Consider the following 22,851-nt stretch of genomic DNA (forward strand, 5'->3'; position numbering starts at 1 on the left):
GTTACTACTCAACCCAATCGCAAACAATCATCAGGCAGCGAGATTGTAGCCTTAAATAATACGTGAATAATAGAAGCGGGATTGTACCGCGCAAGAAAAGAACACTAAATGATTTCAAGAGATAAAAGCCTGAATATTGATAGTCTTACCCTTTGAAAATAAGCATTATGGCGTTATTACTGTACCCAAACGAGAACAAACAACTGCTAGCGAGATTGTAGCCTGTGATAGCACGTGGAAGCTGACAGGGAAATTGTGAAGTGTAAGAAAAGAATATGGAATGATTCAAAACATAAAAACCTAAATATTGATAGTTTTTCCATTTCAAAATAGGAACAGAGCCGTTACTACTCTACCCAAGCGCGAGCAATCATCTGGCAGCGAGATTATAGCCTCTAATAGTACGCGGAGCTCGGTAACGGCGCGCCTCAGCTGGGAGTAAGGAGCACCCTGGCCTCGGTAATGAGGGGCGGCGCGGCGCACTCCTGTCTCCTCCTCCGCCGCCGCCCCCGTCTTCATAATGTATTTCATCAACATTCCCTGCGCGTGTCGAGTGTTGAATGGATGCACTTCCGCAGCATTTATGACGTGGCGACGAGACCTCAATACACACACACACACACACACACACACACACACACACACACACACACACACACACACACACACACACACACACACACACACACACACACACACACCCATGCACGCACGCACTTACAGAGAGAGACAGACAGACATAGAGAACGACAGATAAACACAGACAGACAGAAGGACAGATAAAGAAGACAGACAGAAACACCTATACCCCTCTCTCTCTCTCTCTCTCTCTCTCTCTCTCTCTCTCTCTCTCTCTCTCTCTCTCTCTCTCTCTCTCTCTCTCTCTCTCTCTCTCTCTCTCTCTCTCTCTCTCTCTCTCTCTCTCTCTCTCTCTCTCTCTCTCTCTCTCTCTCTCAGTGCGGGGAGATAATTAGTCCATTTACAGTTCCCTCCGCGCGGGGAAATCAAATTAACAAGAAGAATTTGCCTCACGTCTCACACGGCATCGAAACTAACGCGATTTAGCCCCGGGCGCAGAAACATAATATTCTCAGGCAATGGAAGACGCGAGTGTGCGGAATAATGTTGAAAGGGGGGAAGGGGGGGGGAGGGGGTGAAGAGCAAGCACACGCACACACATACACACGCACACATATACCCCCCTTCCCCCCCACACACACTCACATATATACACACACTAACGCTCGCTGTCGCTCTTTCTCTTTCTATCTGTCTCACTCACTCACTCACTCACACACACACACACACACACACACACACACACACACACACACACACACACACACACACACGCACCCTTCTCCACCTCCCCCCCCATTCATTCCCACAGGCTCAAGGTGACATTTAATGAAAGAGTCAAATCCCTTAGTTCAAAAGGATAATAAAGGGAATATAATATCAGAGTCATGAGGTGAAGTGTCTTTCCGCGCCGCACAGAAAACACACGTTCCCGAAGGAGGAGGTTTTGGTGCTTCGCTTGCTTTCATCTCTTTTGCTTGCCTTGGACATTGTCAGGGAAGGTAGTTTTTTATAATTATTAATTCACGTTATATCAATTTATCTATCTACTTGCCAACGTAACACTATCTCTATCTGTTTATCTATCTATCTATCTATCTATCTATTCATCCATCTATGTTAGTCTATTTATCTATGTATCAAGCTTTTTATCTATCTATATATTATACGCAAAAAATATATTACTACAACAATATACAAGGGACAAAGGAACAGCTGTCTATCTATCTATCTATCATTTTCTCTATCTATCTATCTATCTATCTATCTATCTATCTATCTATCTATCTATCAATTTCTTTCTATCTGTTTATCTATCTATCTATCTATTTATCTATTTATACAACAAAGACAAAGGAACGACTATCTATCTATCTATCTATCTATCAGTCTATCTTTTTCTTTATCTATCCCTATCTATCTATCTATATCACAAGCAAATGAATATATTATTGCTATAACTATACATAACAAATAGAAAGGAACGATAGGCCTATGTCCCGCACGGAAAAGGTGAGAATCATGAAGAAGACAGAAAAAGAAGAACAAGAAGAACAAGAAGAAGAAGAACAAGAAGAACAAGAAAATGATGTTGAAGAAGAATTAGGATAAGGCGCAAAGGTTAAGGAAAAAAATAACATAGAAAATAATGAAATGAACCAGAATAAAGAGAATAAATAAAATATGCAGTTAAGTATATAGCAAAAAAGAAAAGGTTCCCCCTACCTTATAAAACGAAAACCCTGATTCTTTTCCGTAACAGCCTTTCGGAAAAGTGTAGGAGAGAGGCGGACTTACTTATGCCAAAAAAAGCCTCATTATATTTTCGATGCTCCATCCTTATAATTTACCTTCCTGTCTATCTATCTATCTATCTATCTATCTATCTATTGATCTATGTATGTATGTATGTATGTATGTATCCATCTATTTACTTATCAATCTCTATTTACTTATCTATCTTTCTTCATGTCTATCATTTATTTGCTAATCAATTTCTATATCAGTCGAAATACTTTTATCTATCTTTCTATTTATCTAAGTGTTTATGTACTTATATACGTCTAAATCAACCTATCTCCATTTATCTATCATCTATCGATCTATTTGTCTATGGCTGTTCTTCCCATCCATCATTTTGAGCGTATTATGTAGATACGAACGCATTCCTCGCCCCTGTAACAAAAAGAGCAAGGGATTAAATTATATGAAAACCTCTCGTGTAAAAATGCAGAGAAAGTAAAGTTAAAAGCGAGGTGCATGAGAGAGCGAGTCGCTGCCCTTCCTCCCGCCCTCCCTTCCTTCCTTCCTTCCTTCCCCTTACGCTGAGGATATTAAAGACTCGTTAGAGACTTCCCGTTCATTAACATTCTCGTTATGGTCTTCAAGAAATATTCGACGTGGCTCAAATTCCGACGAACCCAATTAAAAGGTGGAGCAGGGAGTACCTATTCAACCCTCTTACCCACATTCTATTCATTCTTTTGGCTTGACCTGATCGTTCACTTTCTCTCTCGTACTGGAAATCTCAAAACCCTCAGTCTCTATCAACCGGCCTTCTGGCTTCACAATCGGTCACTCGCTGAAGGGGTTTAATCCGCGGAAGACGTGCGCAGGTAATGTTCCGAGTGCGCCTTTAAAAGCTGCTATACCGACCTCCACTGAAAGCTACTTATTTTGCCGCGGACGGAAGGAAGAAAGGAAGGAGGGAAGGATATAAGGATGAGGAGTTGAGAGTTTGAAAGCGGAAGACAAAGAAGACTGAATGAATATATGACACTACATGTTATTTTGATCCGGTAGGAAGGAGGGAAGCGAGGATGGAATATTCAGAAGTTGAGTGTTTAAAAGCGAAGAATGTATTGAGAAAGAGGACGGAGGGAATGATTAGAAGTAGAGTGTTTTAAACTGAAAGACAAAGAAGAATGAATGAATATATGACTTACATGTTATTTTGATTCGGTAGGAAGGAAGGAAGCGAGGATGGAATATTCAGAAGCTGAGTGTTTAAAAGCGATGGATGTATAGATAAAGAAGACCGAAGAAGTGTTTAGAAGTAGAGTGTTTTAAAGCGAATAACAGAGACGGAAGGAAGGATCGGAAGTTGATGGATTTAAAGGGAAGAAAGAAAAGAGAAGAGACGGAAGGAGTGTTTAGAAGTAGAGTGTTTTAAAACGAATAACAGAGACGGAAGGAAGGATCGGAAGTTGATGGATCTGAAGGGAAGAAAGAAGGATCGGAAGTTGATGGATTTAAAGGGAAGAAAGAAAAGAGAGGAGACGGAAGGAGTGTTTCGAAGTAGAGTGTTTTAAAACGAATAACAGAGACGGAAGGAAGGATCGGAAGTTGATGGATTTAAATGGAAGAAAGAAAAGAGAGAAAGAGGACGGAAGCAAGATTTAGGGGTTCAGTGTTTGGAGCGAAGAATGAATAGAGAAAGAAAAACGAACAAATATATAACGTGCACGACACTTTGCCCCGGCAGGAAGGAAACAAACAAAGAAGAGAGGCTCAGAAATCGAGTCTTAGGAAGCGAAAAATGAAAAGAGAAACTAGAATGAATAAATAGACAAACACAATATATTTCTCTCGCGCTCCCAACGACTATGATACAAAGATGGAAATGAGATAAAGGGAGGGAGAGGAGAGAGAGAAGCAGAGGACCATGAAAATAGAGGGAGAAAAACATGAAAAGTATGAGACTCCATTGACAAAAACCTGAAGTCATCCGTAAATCATTCATTAGTAATTTCCGCCAACATTCTACTCTCCCCATGGCGTGATACCTTCCTGATTATCATTATTATTACTGGTTATTTTCACGCGAGTTTTCCATTCCTTTTCCTTTCCCAGCACGTCTCCGCCATCACAAGCTTCCTTTCTGCTTTTTTCCTTCCTCTGCAACCTCCTTAGCTCATCTTCATGCTCCATCTCCTTCATATTTCCTCCTCCTCCTCCTCCTCCTCCTCCTCCTCCTCCTCTTCCTGCACTTCCATTGACGTTTCCTCTTTCCGGATGGTCTCTGAGTAAATTTCCCGGTATGTGTGTGTGTGTGTGTGTGTGTGTGTGTGTGTGAAAACAACCATACCAAAAACTCTATGGAAACATCAACTAAATTTTCACTTACTATACATTCACTATACGCTTAAAGTTATTCTCCTTAGTCACATTTTTAAACTCTTACTCTATCAATCCTAAACAATTAAAGTCACCGTTGTTTTCCTTTCGTCACTAGATCGTTCAACACATTTCTCATGGCAGGCAAACACAAGGGGGACGGGGCGGGGCGGTGTCAGGTAAACAGCGGGCAGATCAGTCAGTAAGTTCTCGCAAATAACAAACAGCAAACGAGAGTAAAATATCAGTCCACACGTCTTGATGATCTACAGCTGAACGGTGGATTTTGCCCTCTTTGATCTGGCTCTACATGTGGTCTATATATATTGCAAGGGTTTCATATTTGACCTTTTTTCTGGCATTTCGTCCTTTTTTTCTTTTGCTTAGGCAGCGAATAGCGGTCTTTTTGTTACTGCCTCCTTTGCTGTAAAAAAAATAATTGTCTCAGTAAAAGAATGTAAGTTACTGAAAAGGTTGATCTATGAGTGTCGGAGGAAAGCTTGAACGGCATGACATTAGGATAGAAATTTAACCGATTCACCGAGTAACATAGGACATGAAAAGAAGTTGGGGCATATGCTGTAGTGACAGTATTTCATTGGTAAAGCCTTGGGATCAATACTGAATAGGCTTTACACTAACGCCTCTGAAAAATGTATACCGTAGCCTCACCTTGATGAATAGAAAACGGCTAAAAGTGTGAAACATATAAAGAGAGGTAAGAGGCAAAACGTGTCATATCAAAGTGGCTCCAAGAGTGACATTTTTCATCGGGGCCTTGTGATACAAATTAAACGGGGCTTCACACAGGCTAACACATATAACACTTCTCTGCCGTTTTCCGCCGCTGCAGGGAATAGAAAAAAATGGAAAAATCACAGAGGGAAAGAGGAAATAGTCCGTGCCATGTCAAAGCGTCTATGTAAGCGATAATGTTTTTTTTAAGGAAATTAAAAAAAAGAAAACTGTCTTGCTTTTAGGAAAATCATATAAGAGACAACGGCCCTGTGTCGGGTTAAGGCCCCGGTCACATATGCGGGTACGGGTGGTCCACGAGTTGAATTTAGAAGCCGTGATGACACGTGGCGTAACTTTCCAAAAATTGACGAACCCGTGGTAACCCGCAGACAACCCGCAGACAACCCGAAATCGGGTTGTCTGCGGGTTGTCTGCGGGTTACCACGGGTTATCCACGCGTCATCCACAGGTTATGACGCGACATCCGAGCGTTGTCCACGTGTCAAGCGCGGCCCGTTCGCGGATTAATCCGGGTTGCGCGCGCCTCCTCGGCGGGTTTAAAGCGCCCGGCCGGGCGGCAGAACTACTCTCGCTCCAGACTCCAGACAAGCAACATCCAGCTCCAGCTCCAGCACCAGCTCCAGCACTGCTTCCAGACCACCGACCACACTGCTCCAGATGGCTCCCAAGTGGTGTTGTGAGGCACCCTCCAACCATACTGCATCTCCCGGTACTTGGCGCCAGAAGCAAGGTGCCTGAGGGTGAGGGCAACCTTCAGGCCTGGCTCAAGGGGTTCTCGCCACTTGGTTGTCTTCTTTTCAAGGGCTGGTGTTAGTCTCTCCACAACTTCGTCGAACATGGCAGGTGGCATTCTCATGAAGTTCTGGAAGGCTCTTGGATCTTCATTGCGGAGCTCCACCATGAGACGATCGTACAGCCCAAGCAGAGGTCTCCTGGCAATCCACTCACGAACCCATATGTTCCGGACAACCCTCCTCTTCTGCTGTCTTCGTCTTCTACGTCTTTCAGAGAGGTGCTGATGGACTTGGTACTGCAGGTTCATATGCTGTTGCATCAGCATGCAGACGAGGTCACTACGGTCTATGTTTACGCAACGACGTCTGGAGCAGGAGTGATGAATGCTGGGCAGTAGCCCCCCAATATATAGTCCCAGAGTACCCGTAATAACCAGTTGACAAGACGCGGATAAGACGCGGATAACTCGCGGATAAGCCGTGCTAGCCCGCTCTTGACCCACGATAACCCGTTAAAGCTCCACGGCCTATCACGGGTCACCACGGCTTATCAGCGCCTTATCTGCGCGTTAACACGCATTGTCCACGGGTTATCAACGCGTCACCCGCGGGTGCGACCCGTGGGCACCCGCGCCTCAAAGTTTTGAACTTTCCAAAACTTTCTAGCGCGGGTTGATTTTCTACCACGGGTTGTAGCGCACCATTAGCGCCACATCCACGCGTCATCCGCGTCCTACCACGCGTTATTAGCGGGTTTAAAATTCAACTCGTGGACCACCCGTACCCGCATATGTGACCGGGGCTTAAGGGTTCTCTTCTCTCCCACCACAGGCTAACACATATAACAATTCTCTGCCGTTTTCCGCCGCTGCAGGGAATAGAAAAAAATGGAAAAATCACAGAGGGGAAGAGGATATCCGTGCCCCGTCGAAGCATCTATGTAAGCGATAATGTTTTTTTTTTATTATAGGAAACTAGAAAAAGTAAACTATGTCTTGCTTATAGGAAAATCAAATAAGAGAACTATCTTGGTCCTGTGTAGGGTTAAGGGTTCTCTCCCTCGACAGGCTCAAAGGGATATCGGGTCGGAGATGAGCACCGCCGCAACGCTCACCTCCGGCGTATGCTCCCAACTTTACTATACCTTTTATCATGTTTTAAGAAAAGTGACTGTGAGGCAAATACAATTGAAACCTTAAACGGAGACTAGATGCACTTATAAACGGAAAGGGAATTTGGTGAGCAACCCGTCTTCAGGAGCTGCCTTGTGTAGACCGTCTGGCATTGTATAGTCTCTTTATGCTCTTATGTCCTTAAAAGTAAACTATATCCTGCTTTTATGAGAGGAAAGTAAACTATCTTGCTAACAGGGGAATAGAAGTCAGCCATATAGTCGACGATTCTATATGCACAAAGGAAGAACGCACAGAACAATGAGAGGAGCAAAAGTGCGTCGTGTTATAGTGTTTCTGTAAGTGTTGGAAATAAGAGGAAAGCATAAAGGGAACAAACGTCTCGGCGTAAAGGGAGGCGAGCAGGCATGTGTTCTCGGCGGCCGCGTCCCCCGTGACTCCGCTGCGTCCCGCCTGTCAGCTGCCTGGAGTGTGGAATGCCCGTGTTTTTACCCGCCTAGTGTTTGTTTACCCGCCGGCGCGCTGAGAACCTTCCTTATTCCCGCGGAGGTTGGACTGCGATCGTCACCCGGCGCGGATAAAGATGGAGGAAACAAAGGAAAGGAAGATAAGGGAATAAAAGACGGTGTAAGTAAAGTATATATGGAGGAGAAAATAGAGGTAACAGTACTGGAAACGGAGGAAACAAAGGAAAGGAAATTAAGATCAGTAAAGGATGTCTGTATAAAAAAAAAAGCCGCCAGCGCAGAGTGAAGTATCTAAGTGTGAAGAAGAAAAATATATCTGCATACTGTGGTAACTAAAGTATTAATATATCTATTTACCTGTGTGTGTGTGTGTGTGTGTGTGTGTGTGTGTGTGTGTGTGTGTGTGTGTGTGTGTGTGTGTGTGTGTGTGTGTGTGTGTGTGTGTGTGTGTGTGTGTGTGTGTGTGTGTGTTCAGCTGGTCTCAAAGTCAGCAAGTTAGAATCGGAACAGACTATTGCTTTGTGTATTCAAGGCGTATTCAATTTAGGTGTTAATGTTTATTTTGCGTTAGTTTTTAAGGATTAAGTTTAGTTTTTTAATCTGTATATCTGCTGTGGTGAATAAACTATCTATCTATCTATCTATCTATCTATCTGTGTGCGTCTTCAGCTGGTCTCAAAGTCAGCCAGTTAAAATCGCACCAGACTATTGCTTTGTGTATTCAAGTCGACGTGGCTGGCGTGAGGGCGCGGAAGTCTGCTCGTCGAAGCGCTGCCTGCAAACATTCTGGGCTGCAAATCACTTGTGTTCGCCTAAGCCCCGTGCAAATCCCCGCCGAGCCTCGCCGCAAGACCTTGTATCCCGGAGCGGCCGTGCGGGAGCGTCGGCCACCCTAATATCGTGGCGCAAATCCTTCCCGCATCATGTTGCCGGAAAGCTAATCTTGCAAATGGATAAATGACTTCCGGCGTCGTGCAATTTTGGGCGCAGAGTGCATGAGAAAGCAGCTCCACCAGGCACAGCGGAAGGCTAATATATGTCTTGATCCGGCATTGATTGTGTTTCTGTTTTTATTGGAGCAACACATGGAAATAAAGACGAGGTAGGAAGGAGAATGTTGCTATTTCTAAACTCTGTCTCCGCATGAAAAGGCAGCTCCACCAGGCATAGCGGAAGGCTAATATATGTCTTCATCCCGCATTGATTGTTTCTGTTTTTATTGGAGCAACACATGGAAACAAAGATGAGGTAGGAAGGAGAATGTTGCTATTTCTAAACTCTGTCTCCGCATGAGAAACCAGGCACAGCGGAAGGCTAACATATGTCTTGATCCGGCAATGATTGTGTTTCTGTTTTTATTTGAGCCACACATGGAGATAAAGACGAGGTAGGAAAGAGAATGTTGCTATTTCTAAACTCTGTCTCCGCATGAAGAAGCAGCTCTACCAGGCACAGCGGAAGGCTAATATATGTCTTGATCCGGCAATGATTAGGTGGCTGTCTTTATTGGAGCTGAACAAGGAGATAAAGACGAGGTGAGATGGAGAATGTTGCTATTGTTTAACTCTGTCTCCGCGTCCAATATCTAAACTGCCCCAACGATTTGCTTTCCTTATAATATTATTCTCCTTTCTTTCTTACGTATCCCCATCCATAAAAGAACAACGGCTGGGTGATTTCAGGTGCCCTTCAACTCACTACTACTCCCGTCTCTTCCTTCTGTTACTCCATGTATCTTCCCGAGTCTCATTTCTGCGTCCATTCACATAAATTCCCATCAGCGTCACACCATTGCCTCGGCGTCTGTTGTTTCATTCATCAGTCACACAACAACATTCCTCTTCCACAACTCTCCCCCGGTCACACTTATTTTAACAAACCCCCTTTCATCTCATTTTCTGTTACCCATATACATCTACTACCTTTCTCCTTACCCTTACATATCCATAGACCCTTATCACTCCATTCATTACCATCACCGCTACTCATTCACTCATAGAACTACGCCACACAACCTCACCAATTCTCTCGTACGAACTCACTCAAACCAACACACCAAACCACTACCATCAATTCTTACAGGCCCACAGACTCCATCCATTACCATACTCACCTTGCATTCACAGCACCACACGACACACGCCCATCAGTCCTCTCGTACGAACTCACTCATACCAACACACCAAACCACTACCATCAATTCTTACAGGCCCATAGACTCCATCCATTACCATACTCACCTTGCATACACAGCACCACACGGCACACGCCCATCAGTCCTCTCGTACGAACTCACTCATACCAACACACAAAACTACCACCACCACCAATTCTTTCCCACACGTTTCCCAATAGAGAGAATAATGTTTCCATCACCGGGAGTTCAATATGATATTTTTCTCTGGCTTCCTCTGTCACAACCTGCACGAGAGACAATACACCATTCAGCCTCCCAACAGTCCGAGCCAGTAGTGCGCCATATTCTTATTAAACATTTCGGCGCTCCAGCACACACACACACACACACACACACACACACACACACACACACACACACATACTCACACATTTGACAAGGCTTTCGTGGGAGTTGCACGGAGCGTTTCCATGGGTAGTTTTGTGACACTGGTGGTAGTGTGACAAAGCTTCTCCCTCTCTCTCTCTTTTTTGTTCTCTCTCTCTCTCTCTCTCTCTCTCTCTCTCTCTCTCTCTCTCTCTCTCTCTCTCTCTCTCTCTCTCTCTCTCTCTCTCTCTCTTTAGCGGTTAATTACCCGATATAGAAAAAAAATCTCCAATCTGAAAACACTCGACCAAACTTATTACTTGTGTTTTTCTTTTTGTTTATAATCTCCTTCACTATTTTCTAGGGGAACTTTTTTTTCTTTCTAGGACGTAGGATAAGATGGAGGAGGAGGAGGAGGAGGAGGAGGAGGAGGAGGAGGAGGAGGATTGAAAGAGAAGGACGAGGAGGAGGATGAGGATAAGGCGAAGGAGAATACGGAGGAGGAGGAGGAAGAAAACGAGTAGGAGGAGGAGGAAGGACCAGAAGTAAGAAGAAGATAAAATGGAGGAGAATATAAAACGACGAAGAGATGGAGGAGGAGGAGAGAATAAGAGTAGCAAAAAGTAGAGAGAGAGGGAGAGAGGGAGGGAGGTAAGCATGCGTTGGAGTACAGGAGGAAAGGTAGGCAGAGAGGAGAGGAGAGAAGAGGAGAGAAGAGGAGAGGAGAGGAGCGGAGCGGAGGCCTCGTCTAAGTAGGAAGTTATGTCAGGGAGAAAGTGCGGAGGTTTCTCAAAAAGTCGTCCTTCCAAGAGATTTTTTACCCCTCTGCCGTTCACAGTTTCCCTCTTTCCTCCGTCTCTCCCCTCACTGACAAAGCCTCCAAGAAGATTTACACAAAGTTTCAGCTTGGTCCGATAGACGGGGGAGATGCCCTTTAATATAGATAAGTGCAATGGTCGTGTGTGACTTATGTCGTCATGGCAACTTAATTCTTAAAAACTAACATTATAAACATTATACATATTTTCCTTTCCTTTGTTTCCTTCGTTTCCTAGATTGGTTAGTTGACTCTTGCTCTCCTATTAGAAAGACACAATTTACTTATGTTTATGGCAACTTAATCCTTAAAAACTAACATTATACAAATTATACATATTTTCCTTTCCTTTGTTTCCTTCGTTTCCTAGATTGGTTAGTTGATTCTTACTCTCCTATTAGAAAGACACAATGTACTTATGTTTATGGCAACTTAATCCTTAAAAACTAACATTATACGCATTATATATATATTTTCCTTTCCTTTGTGTCCTTCGTTGCCAAGATTAGTTAGTTGACTCTTACTCTCCTATTAGAAAGATACAGTTTTCATTACTTATGTTTATGGCAGCTTAATCCTTAAAAACTAACATTATACGCATTATATATATTTTCCTTTTCTTTGTTTCCTTCGTTGCCAAGATTAGTTAGTTGACTCTTACTCTCCTATTAGAAATATATATTTTCTTTACTTATGTTTATGGCAACTTAATCCTTAAAAACTAACATTATACGCATTATATATATCTTCCTTTTGTTTTCTTCGTTTCCAAGATTGGTTAGTCGACTCTTACTCTCCTATTAGAAAGATATAGATTACTTGCAGCTCTTTTTCCCTCCATTCACTTTGCTAACACAATCTTTTCTTTTCTTTATTATGGCTTCACCCAATTTCGGATTACGACACGTTTCAGCAGCCGGCAAGGACGCGTCAGTAACAAACACAGCCACTCCGACGAGGCAGGCGGCGGCAACAGTAAACACGAGGAAACAACAATAACGCAATGCAAACAGTAGGAGAAAGAAGAGCAGATAAAACTCTCGCTCGCTTCCTCGAACTTTACATGAGAGACAGACTCCGTGATGGCCGTGATTAAAAACATCGAAGAGTGAATGATTGATGACGACGACGAGGCTCAAACACACACACACACACACACACACACACACACACACACACACACACGTACACACACCCACACACGCCTGTTGACTTGACGAATGTATCACTGATCAGCACATCTTCGATATACGAATAATAATATATGTCGCTTTACACGCATGCCCTTGCTTGTGTATAGATAGATAGATAGATAGATAGAAAGATAGATAGATATACATACATACGGTACATGATAGTAATGATATTAGTAGTAGTGGTAGTAGTAGTAGTAGTAGTAGTAGTAGTAGCAGTAGTAGTAGCAGTGGTGGTAGTAGTAGTAGTAGTAGTAGTAGTAGTAGTGAAGATGATGATAAAAAATACTACATCAAAAATAAAATAAACAACGACAACAACAACAACAACATTAACAACGACGACCCCAAAGAAGACGACAACGACGGTGATGACGGATTCAGAGGATTCAGAGGAGGAGGAGGAATAGGAGGAGACGGAATTCCAAGCCCAGACCCACAAACCTTAACCTCCGCGGAAACTTGGTCAGAAATAATCCGCCGCCACGTCATGTGCAGACCAAGAGCCCCGGAAGAGGTACTGGAGGAGGAGGAGGAGGAGGAGGAGGAGGAGAGGAGAAGGATAAGAAGGAGGAAGAGGACTAGGAGAAGGAGGAGGAAGAGTATGAGGAGGAGGAGAAGGACGATTAAGAGAAGAAAAATAGGAGGAGGAGGAGGAGGAGTAGGAGGAGGAGGAGGAGGAAGAAGAGGAGTGAGATGGTCTAGGGCGCAAAATTCATCTAGGGAAAAAAAAATGGTCGCGATAAAACTCCTCTAAAATAAAAAATAAAAAGCTGATTTGAGCAAACTATTAACCCATTAGTACATTCTTCTCCAGTTAGTACGCACGCCAGAATGAGAGAAAACACACACACACACACACACACACACACACACACACACACACACACACACACACACACACACACACACACACGTTAAAGAAATATATATATAAAAGAGGAACATAACATAGAAAGACACCAAACGAAAAAAAAAGAAAAATTCGTCCATGATATAATTCTTGCGAGGGTCGAGAAGGAAAAAGAGAGAAAGAAAAAAGAAACACAGTAGGATGAGGGGAAGGAAGGAGGGAAAGGAGGAAGGAAAGTGAAATAACCGATAAAGAGAGAGAGGGAAAGAAGAAACGAAATGGTCAAGGGGGCGGAGGAGGAAGAGAGAGAGAGAGAGAGAGAGAGAGAGAGAGAGAGAGAGAGAGAGAGAGAGAGAGAATGAAATACTTTATAAAGGTGAGCGGAAGGAGAAAGAGAAAAAAAATTGTGCATGAAATAATGAACAGGAAAGAGAGAAACAGAGAGAAAGAGAGAGAGGGCGGAGGCGAGGGTCGAAGGGCTGATAGAAAAATATGAAGCTGAATGGGACAGTTTCCGCGTACAATCTTCCACGGCTTAAAACATGTATACACCAGGCCAGTACAAGAAGAGCTCAATCAGAAAAGCGGGTTAACTCTGTGTGTGTGTGTGTGTGTGTGTGTGTGTGTGTGTGTGAGTGTGTGTGTGTGTGTGAGAGAGAGAGAGAGAGAGAGAGACAGACAGACACAGACACACACACACACACACACACACACACACACACACACACAGTTAGCGAAATCAACAAAAATCAATAAAAAAACAGGAAAATCTAAAGCGATATTTTAAGTCTACGGATGATGGGAATAAGATTTCAATACTATATTCGAGTCAAGAGAAGGTCAGAGTAATTGGTCCGTGATTGTGGCATCAAGGTATAACAAGATTTACCGAGAGAGAGAGAGAGAGGGAGAGGAAGAGGGAGAGAGGGGGAAGGAGGGAGGGAGGGAGAAGAGGAGGGATAGAGAGAGAGAAATTGAAGGAAAGGAGGAGGGAGAGAAATGAAGGGAGGGCAGGATGGAAGCAGAAGAGGAGGAAGCGAGGCGAAGGGAAGGCAGGAAGGAGAAGAGGAGAGGGTGGGAAGTAGGGAAAGCAGGAGGGAGAGAGACGAAGCGAGGGGAGGAAAGAGGTGGAAGTGGAGGGAAAGAGAGGGAGAAGGTGAGTAGGAGGGAGGCAGTCTGAAGAGGAGGGACGGGAGAAGGGTCTAAGGGTGCATCCACGTGGCTGAACAGATAATGAGACTCGGGGGAGCGGCGGAGGCTGGGTCGAGGGTGCAAGACTAAGGTGAAAGGTACGGGAGGGATAAGGGTGGCGGCGCAGGAGAACCCCCGCTTAAAAATGCCAGTAGCCGCATTCTTAATCGCTTACCCGCTCACATTTAACAGGGTTTTCGTGGGGGTTTTGGGCATTTCCAGGGGTAGTTTTATGTCCCTGGTTTTAGTTTGGCCCTTTTTCTGTACCATGAACCCAGAAACACACATCTGGCAAGGGTTTCAAAGGAGTTTTGGGCATTTCCAGGGGTAGTTTTATGTCTCTGGTGGTAGTTTGACGCTTCTTCTGTACCATGAACCTAAGAAACACATATTTGGCAAGGGTTTCATAGGAGTTTTGGGCATTTCCAGGGGTAGTTTTATGTCCCAGGTGGTAGTTTGGCCCTTCTTCTGTACCATGAACCTAGAAACACATCATCTGGCAAGGGTTTCATTGTAGTTGTGGGCATTTCCAGGGGTAGTTTTATGTCCCAGGTGGTATTTTGATCCTTCTTCTGTACCATGAACCTAAGAAACACACAATTGGCAAGAGTTTCATGGTAGTTTTTAACATTTCCAGGGGTAGTTTTATGTCTCTGGTGATAGTTTTACCCTTCGTCTGTACCATGAACCTAAAAAAAACACTCATGAAAACCCGATTAATCTCCTATTCAGTCTTCGTAAAAAGTTAACATGAGAGGTTTTAGGCATCCCAGGGGCAGTTTCATGTCACTGAAGGTAGTTTGAGCCTTCTTCTGTACTACGAACCTAAACAAACAGTTATGATAACCCGATTAGTCTCCTTTTCGGCCTCTGGAAATAGTTGAGGTGAGAGGTGGGAGGGTCTGAGAATATCGGCCCTGGCAGCGCTTTGGTGCAAGAAACAAAGTAATAAGGGAAAGAATCACTCCAAGACTCCCTCCCCCGCGCACTAGAGGAGGCGGCAGCAGCGGCGGGAGCGGAAAGCAATAAAGAAATTAATTCCTGGGAGAGATTCAGTCGTGAGGGGATTTATGAGCCGGCAGAGAAGGGTGAAGGAGGAGAGGAAGAGGGGGAGGGAGAGAGAGATGAAAAAAAATGAAGATATGAGAGAGGATGAAAAATGAAGATGAGAGCGAGAGCGAGATAGATAGATAGATAGATAGATAGATAGATAGATAGAGAGAGAGAGAGAGAGAGAGAGAGAGAGAGAGAGAGAGAGAGAGAGAGAGAGAGAGAGAGAGAGAGAGAGAGAGAGAGAGAGAGAGAGAGAGAGAGAGAGAGAGAGAGAGAGAGAGAGAGAGAGAGAGAGAGAGAGAGAGAGAGATGGAAAAAAGAAAGCTTCACCCTGGTCATCTAATTTAACAAACAAACAGACAGACAGGTAGACAGGCAATCTGACATACAAACACACACACACACACACACACACACACACACACACACACACACACACACACACACAGGACGGCGGAAGGGTTGTGAAAAAGTCTCATTTAATTTGTGCTGCGCCAGAGTACGTGCTGGTGGTGGTTGTGGTGGTGGTGGTAGTAATGGTGGTGGTGGTGGTTGTGGTCGTGGTGGTTGCACGGTTACTGTGGGTAAATAAGTGCTTTCCGGGTCGAGGGTCAGAGCTCACTAACTAACTAAAAGGGAGCACATGTATGGGGCGCGTTGCTTCACTCACTAGCCGCCTCCACCACCGACGGTCCCCCTGAGAAAGCCCGCACACAGCTACACACGCACACCCAAATCCCTTTAACAGCTGGAGAGGTCAAGAAGTCATTTAATGTGTAGTTACTTGGTGGGTTATCATATGAGTAACACTATCATCGTATTCCTTTCAAGAGAAGGGTATCAGGACTCCTCTCCTCCCGAAATTGACGTATATTTCGGCCACTTCTTGACTCTTTTGTAGGAGCAGTGAATAGCGGGCTTTTTATTTTCATTATTGTTTCCTTTTTCTGCCCTTGAACTGTTTCCTCTAATGTAAAAAAAAAAAGGTCCTTTAGAAGAAAAAGAGAGCACATGTAATGGTTTTTTCATGAGGTAATTGTTTGTACTTTTAGCCAACACTAACGCCAACGAGCACTGCCCCGAGTTAAGGTTACAGCCACCACTACACTGCCCGGGCGGCTGATAATCATGGAAAAAATGCAGATTATCTCGCTCCAAAGTTCCCTGGTGCTGGCGGCATTAACGCTACACACTAACACAGTGCTGAGTGCCACCTGCGGTGCCTCGAACGACCATCAAACAGCAGGAAAACTCGAGCTAAGCATATCCAGCAGACACAGTTTTCCATTACGAGGGAGACAAGTCATTATCGTTATGCAAATGGAGGTGAGTGTTGTCGTGGGAAGTGGACCGGGCGGGCAGGAGGGGAAGCGAGGGGGGAGTGGGGTGAGGTGGGGGGTGGGGGAGAGAGAGAGAGAGAGAGAGAGAGAGAGAGAGAGAGAGAGAGAGAGAGAGAGAGAGATAGAGAGAGACAGAGAGAGAGAGAGAGAGAGAGAGAGAGAGAGAGAGAGAGAGAGAGAGAGAGAGAGAGAGAGAGAGAGAGAGAGAGAGAGAGAGAGAGAGAGAGAGAGAGAGAGAGAGAGAGAGAGAGAGAGAGAGAGAGAGAGAGAGAGAGAGAGAGAGAGAGAGAGAGAGACTGTGGATGGAATTCTCAGACATTTCCGCTTCTCACGTCAACAGTTACTATTGCTCAAGACCAAAAAGTAGATCAGTCGGGTTATAAGGAGTGTTTTTTTTAAGTTCATGGTATCGGAGAAGGGTCAAACCACCACACGGGTAAAACAAGTACCCTTGGAATTGCTCAAAACTCCTACGAAAGCTTTGTCAAATCTGTGTTTCTGAAGTTCATGGTACAGAAGAAGGGTCAAATTACTACCAGGGGCATAAACCTACCCGTAACCTAACCTACCCGTGGAAATGCTCAAAACTCTTACGAAAGCCTTGTCAAATCTGTGTTTCTGAAGTTCATGCACAGAATAAGGGTAACTCTACCATTAGGGCCATAAAACTACACGTGGAAATGCTCAAAACTCCTACGAAAGCCTTAACTACGTATGTGAGCTTGGGCGCTGGAATGTTTAAAAAATATGACCCTTTAGAGCCCCGGCGTGCACTGTAGCTATGCGGGTGCAGACGGCCGAGGGAGGAAGGTAAGGAAGGGCGGCGTTGTGGCATGCATTAAAGAATTACCAAGTTGGAGTGCTTTGAGGCGGCTGGGGAGAAAGTTAGAGTCAGTATGCACGGTGTGAAGGGTCGGGAGTGTACATGTCAAGGGAGGGAAGCTGTTTGTGATGTGTTGTGTGGTGGTGTTACTGTGTGTGTGTGTGTGTGTGTGTGTGTGTGTGTGAGAGAGAGAGAGAGAGAGAGAGAGAGAGAGAGAGAGAGAGAGAGAGAGAGAGAGAGAGAGAGAGAGTGAGAGAGAGAGAGAGAGAGAGAGAGAGAGAGAGAGAGAGAGAGAGAGAGAGAGAGAGAGAGAGAGAGAGAGAGAGAGAGAGAGAGAGAGAGAGAGAGAGAGCGAGAGAGAGAGAGAGAGAGAGAGAGAGAGAGAGAGAGAGAGAGAGAGAGAGAGAGAGAGAGAGAGAGAGAGAGAGAGAGAGAGAGAGAGAGAGAGAGAGAGAGAGAGAGAGAGAGAGAGAGAGAATGTTGAATCACACAATTAGTAAGGAATGGTTCTCCCTGTGGACGAACATTGACCAAAGAAGAAAATTGCATCCTAGTTCCAGCAAAGTGAATGAGTTATTAACATTTACTCAACTGAAACGATAATCCCGGATATACCTCGCTCTGCATCAAGACTTATTAGCACATCAACGAATCAACACGGTAAAAGGAAATCCTAGTTAGCACTCTACACAAACGTAATCACGAAATTTGACTAAGTATTTTAATTCAAACAAGCTTCATCACGGACTTAATCGCCTCGCGCGGCATTATTTGGAAAAGTGCGCTTAAAGTTTACTAATAGATCCGTGTCTCTAAAACTCGTCGAAATAATGTAATTCGATGCAAATACGTGGATAATGCAGCAAACACTTCAGCCAAGCATCACTCAGCATGGAATAACACACACAATTCATGGGGTGTTATGGACGTTTCTGTGAATAATGCAGGGCTGTGGAGTCGGTAGTCGGAGTCTAAATTTATCATATATATTCGACTCCACCCCCTTGGAATGATGACTGATCGGCCCTGGAGGCAGAGCACAGCCACTTCATCCCTCCAACTAATAGCCACCTCGCCTGAACTTGACGGCCATAATCCCCAAAATACCTAAAGTTTGAACGAAAAGAAATACTAATATTCTTTCTTTCCTTAACGTTAATTAAGCGACTTATCGAGACTACTTGAACGATGGAAGTTGAGTTTTAATCCAAGTATTGAATGGGAATATTCGCCGAGCAGACCGCCTGGCCCTGCCTTCTCCTCTGCGGCTGATACGGACGAGTTTAAAATATATACGTGGTCTAAATAGCTGTAGTATCCTCTGTTAATATTACCTCAACCACCTGGAAACGCTGCGCCTCGAAGCATTTTAACGTGGAATATATGTTTAGATCTATATTTTATTACAGTCTCTACATGTCTGTCTGTCTGTCTGTCTCTCTTTCCAGGAATACATCACGGATTACTCCAATGCATGACGCTGACACGATAAGCCTTTACAACACATATGACTGACAGTTGCAGGCTTTATTCACGCGACGCACACATCGATTTCAACACTCCGCTTAATAGACCGGGATACAAACAACACATTTCAATACGTTAAGGCCATAGGAAGTTTAGGGCCATATTTTTAAACACTTCTGCGCCCAAGAACACGTAATTTACCAGTCTTTCGTGGGAGTTTAGGGCATTTCCAGGGGTACTTTTATGACCCTGGTGGTAGTCTGAGCTTTCTTCTGTACCGTGAACCTAAAAGAACACTCATTAGAACTCGATTAACCTCATTTTTGGCCTTTGGAAATAGTTGGTGTGAAGGGTGGGAGCGTCTGACAATACCAACCTTAGGCCCTTTCAGCGAGGACACGCGTCTAGTGTTTGGGTTACAAGTTGAGGGAGTTAGTATTGTCCATTTCCTGCCCTCGTCTCCATGCGATACAAACAACTTATTTCACTACTAGAAGCCATAGGAAGTTTAGGGCATTGTAACGTGTCTAGTGTTTGGGTCATATGCTGCGGGAGTTATTATTTTCCATTGCATGCTTTGGTCTGCCTGATCGTCCTCATACGAAAATGTAAATAAACTTGTAATTTCACGCAAGTTTCATTACGTCCTCTTTAACATTACCTCAACCACCTAGAAACGCTGTGTGCCTCCGAACATTTTAACGTTGCATATATGTTTGTAAATATATTATTACACTCTCTCTCTCTCTCTCTCTCACACACACACACACACACACACACCTACAGCCTCCTCCTTCCCCCCCCCCACACACACTTGCAAAGGTCTGACATCACTATGCAAACAGCGCCTAAGAAGCGAAAGAACATCAGCGTAACACCCCAACTAAGAGACGAAGAAAGGAACTGTTTTCAGAGCAATTTTGGCCGTCACCTAGCGTGTCATTACCACGCCTAAGAACAGGGGAGGAGGCGGGTGTCTGCGTGCTGAAGTAGCGGGGCCTGTCACGCCTTCCCCGGCCCGGCGCTGAGTACCCCGGGCTGAGAGGCTGGAAGAGGGGGAAGGAAGTGGCCGTGACGTAGGAGGCGAGACTGAGGAGAGGAAGCGACGCCCAGAATCCATTAGGTCACGAGTCGCACATATTTCTGCTTACCCTCGCTGCTTGAGAGAGATAGATAGATAGATAGATGGGGAGAGAGAGAGAGAGAGAGAGAGAGAGAGAGAGAGAGAGAGAGAGAGAGAGAGAGAGAGAGTGAGAGAGAGAGAGTGAGAGAGAGAGAGAGAGAGAGAGAGAGAGAGAGAGAGAGAGAGAGAGAGAGAGAGAGAGAGAGAGAGAGAGAGAGAGAGAGAGAGAGAGAGAGAGAGAGAGAGAGAGAGAGAGAGAGAGAGAGAGAGAGAGAGAGTGAGTGTGTGTGTGTGTGAAAACTACGTCGGGAAATGTGTTCGTGCGGCATATCAAGACTGCAACACACACACACACACACACACACACACACACACACACACACACACACACACACACACACACACACACACACACACACACACTGATCCATTACCTTTCGTTTCCCTACAAATAAAAAGTGCAAAAAAAAAAAAAAAATTACGCCAACACTTCAAACTACAAAAACTATCATTAACAAAACATACGGAGACTTCAAACACTCGTCCCTTCCCTTACTATTAAAACACAATCAAGACGAGTTCATCTTTTACACTGATTAATCTTCCGTCCCCTCCACGACCCTTCCTTCCTTTTTATTCTTCATCTTCTTATTAACCTTCCCTTCTCTGTCTCGCTGCTCAAAGACACACACTCGACCAGGATAAAACGGTCCGGCGAGGGTGAGAGGATGGATGAGTGGTGGGAGAGAGAGCAAGGAGGGAGTGGGTGACGGGAAATAGGATGGTCAAGGGTGGGTGAAAGGGATTGGATGAGGCATGGGGTAGGTGAGAGGTGAGTGATAGCTGGGTTAGGGACAGGTGAGGGTGGATGAAGGGGTGGGTGAGGAGGAAGATGAAATGTAGTAAAAGGTGGGTGAAGGAGGCTGTAGGGTGGATTGTGGGTGGATGAGGGAGTGGATGAGATGAGGAATGGGTGAAGGGTGAATGAAGGTGGGTGAAGGGGGTAAGTGGAGGGTGGGTTAGAGGTGGATGAGGGTTGGATGAGAGGGTGGATAAGTGCCTGGTGAAGAGGTGGATGAGAATTGGATGCAGGGTAGCTTAAGGGGTAGGTGAGGAGTGGATGAGGGGTAGCTAATGGGGTGGGTGATGTGGGTGAAGGGATGGGTGAGGGGAGGATGAAGAGTAGTGAAGGGAGGGTTACGGTGGGTGAAGGGCTGTTGAAGAGATGGATGAGGGTGGGTGAGGGGTGGATGAGGGTGGGTAAGGGGGTGGATGAAGAGATGGGTGAGTGAGATGAGGTGAAGGGGCGTGGGAGAGCAGGTAAAAGGGTGGGTGAAGGGTGGAATAAGAGCGGATGAGGAGTGGGTGAGGGGTGGTTGAGGGGGTGGATGAAGAGATGGGTGAGAGAGATGAGGTGAAAGGGCGTGGGAGAGCAGGTAAAAGGGTGGGTGAAGGGTGGAATAAGAGCAGATGAGGGGTGGATGAGGGGTGGATGAAGAGATGGATGAGAGAGATGAGGTGAAGGGGCGCTGGAAAGCCGGTTAAAGAATGGGTGAAGGGTGGAATAAGAGCGGATGAGGGGTGGGTGAGGGGTGGGTGAGGGCGTGGGTGCGTGGGTGAGAGGTGGGCGCGGATCGATGGGTGGGAAGGCGAGTGTTTAATGAGACTCAGTGACACCCCTTTGTGCCGAAATTAAATAATGCTGCCCAGTGACCGTGTGTGTCCTCTCTCTCTCTCTCTCTCTGAACGCACTCATAATTAAAGGTGATGCCCCGATGCCAGTTAAGGTCAAAAGGGGATCGAGGTACAGCGTGTCGAGCCGGCAAGCGACGTGAGTGTGTGCGAGGCTGTACCGGTTGGTATTCTCAGAGGCTTCCATCCGCCTCTTCACGTCAACTACTTCCAGAGGCCAAAAAGGAGATTAATCGTATTCTCATGAGTGTTTATTAGATTCACGGTACAAAAGAAGGGTCAAACTACCACTAGGGTCATGCAACTACCCCTAGAAGTGCCCCAAACCCCTACGAATGCCTTGTCAAATACGTGATCAGGTTGGTATTCTCAGACGCTTCCATCCGCCTCTCACGTCAACTACTTCCAGAGGCCGAAAAGGAAATCAATCGGGTTCTAATGAGTGTTTTTGAGATTCACGGTACAGAAGAAGGGTCAAACTACCACCAGGGTCATACAACCACCCCTGGAAGTGCCCCAAACCCCTACGAATGCCTTGTCAAATACGTGATCAGGTTGATATTCTCAGACGTATCCATCTTCCTCTCACATCAACTATTTCCAAAGGCCAAAAAAGGGATCAGTCGGGTTTCAATGAGTGTTGTTAAGATTCACGGTACAGAAGAAGGGTCAAAATACTACCAGGGTCATACAACTACCCCTGAAAGTGCCACAAACCCCTACGAATGCCTTGTCAAATATGTGATCATGTTGGTATTCACAGACGCCTCAATTCGCCTCTCACGTCAACTATTTCCAAAGGCCGAAAAAGGGATCAGTCGGGTTTCAATGAGTGTTTCCTTAGGTTCATGGTAAAGACGAAGGGTTAAACTACCACCTGGGTCATAAAACTGCCCCTGAAAATACTAACACAGTCTCTTCAGAAGCCTTATCAAATGAGGGAGTGTGAGCCCCGAAATGTTTGAGAATACGCTCTTAAGGAAAACGTGATACAAGTTTATGGCTTTA

This window comes from Eriocheir sinensis, chromosome 20, assembly GCF_024679095.1.
Source record: "Eriocheir sinensis breed Jianghai 21 chromosome 20, ASM2467909v1, whole genome shotgun sequence".
NCBI lineage: Eukaryota > Metazoa > Arthropoda > Malacostraca > Decapoda > Varunidae > Eriocheir > Eriocheir sinensis.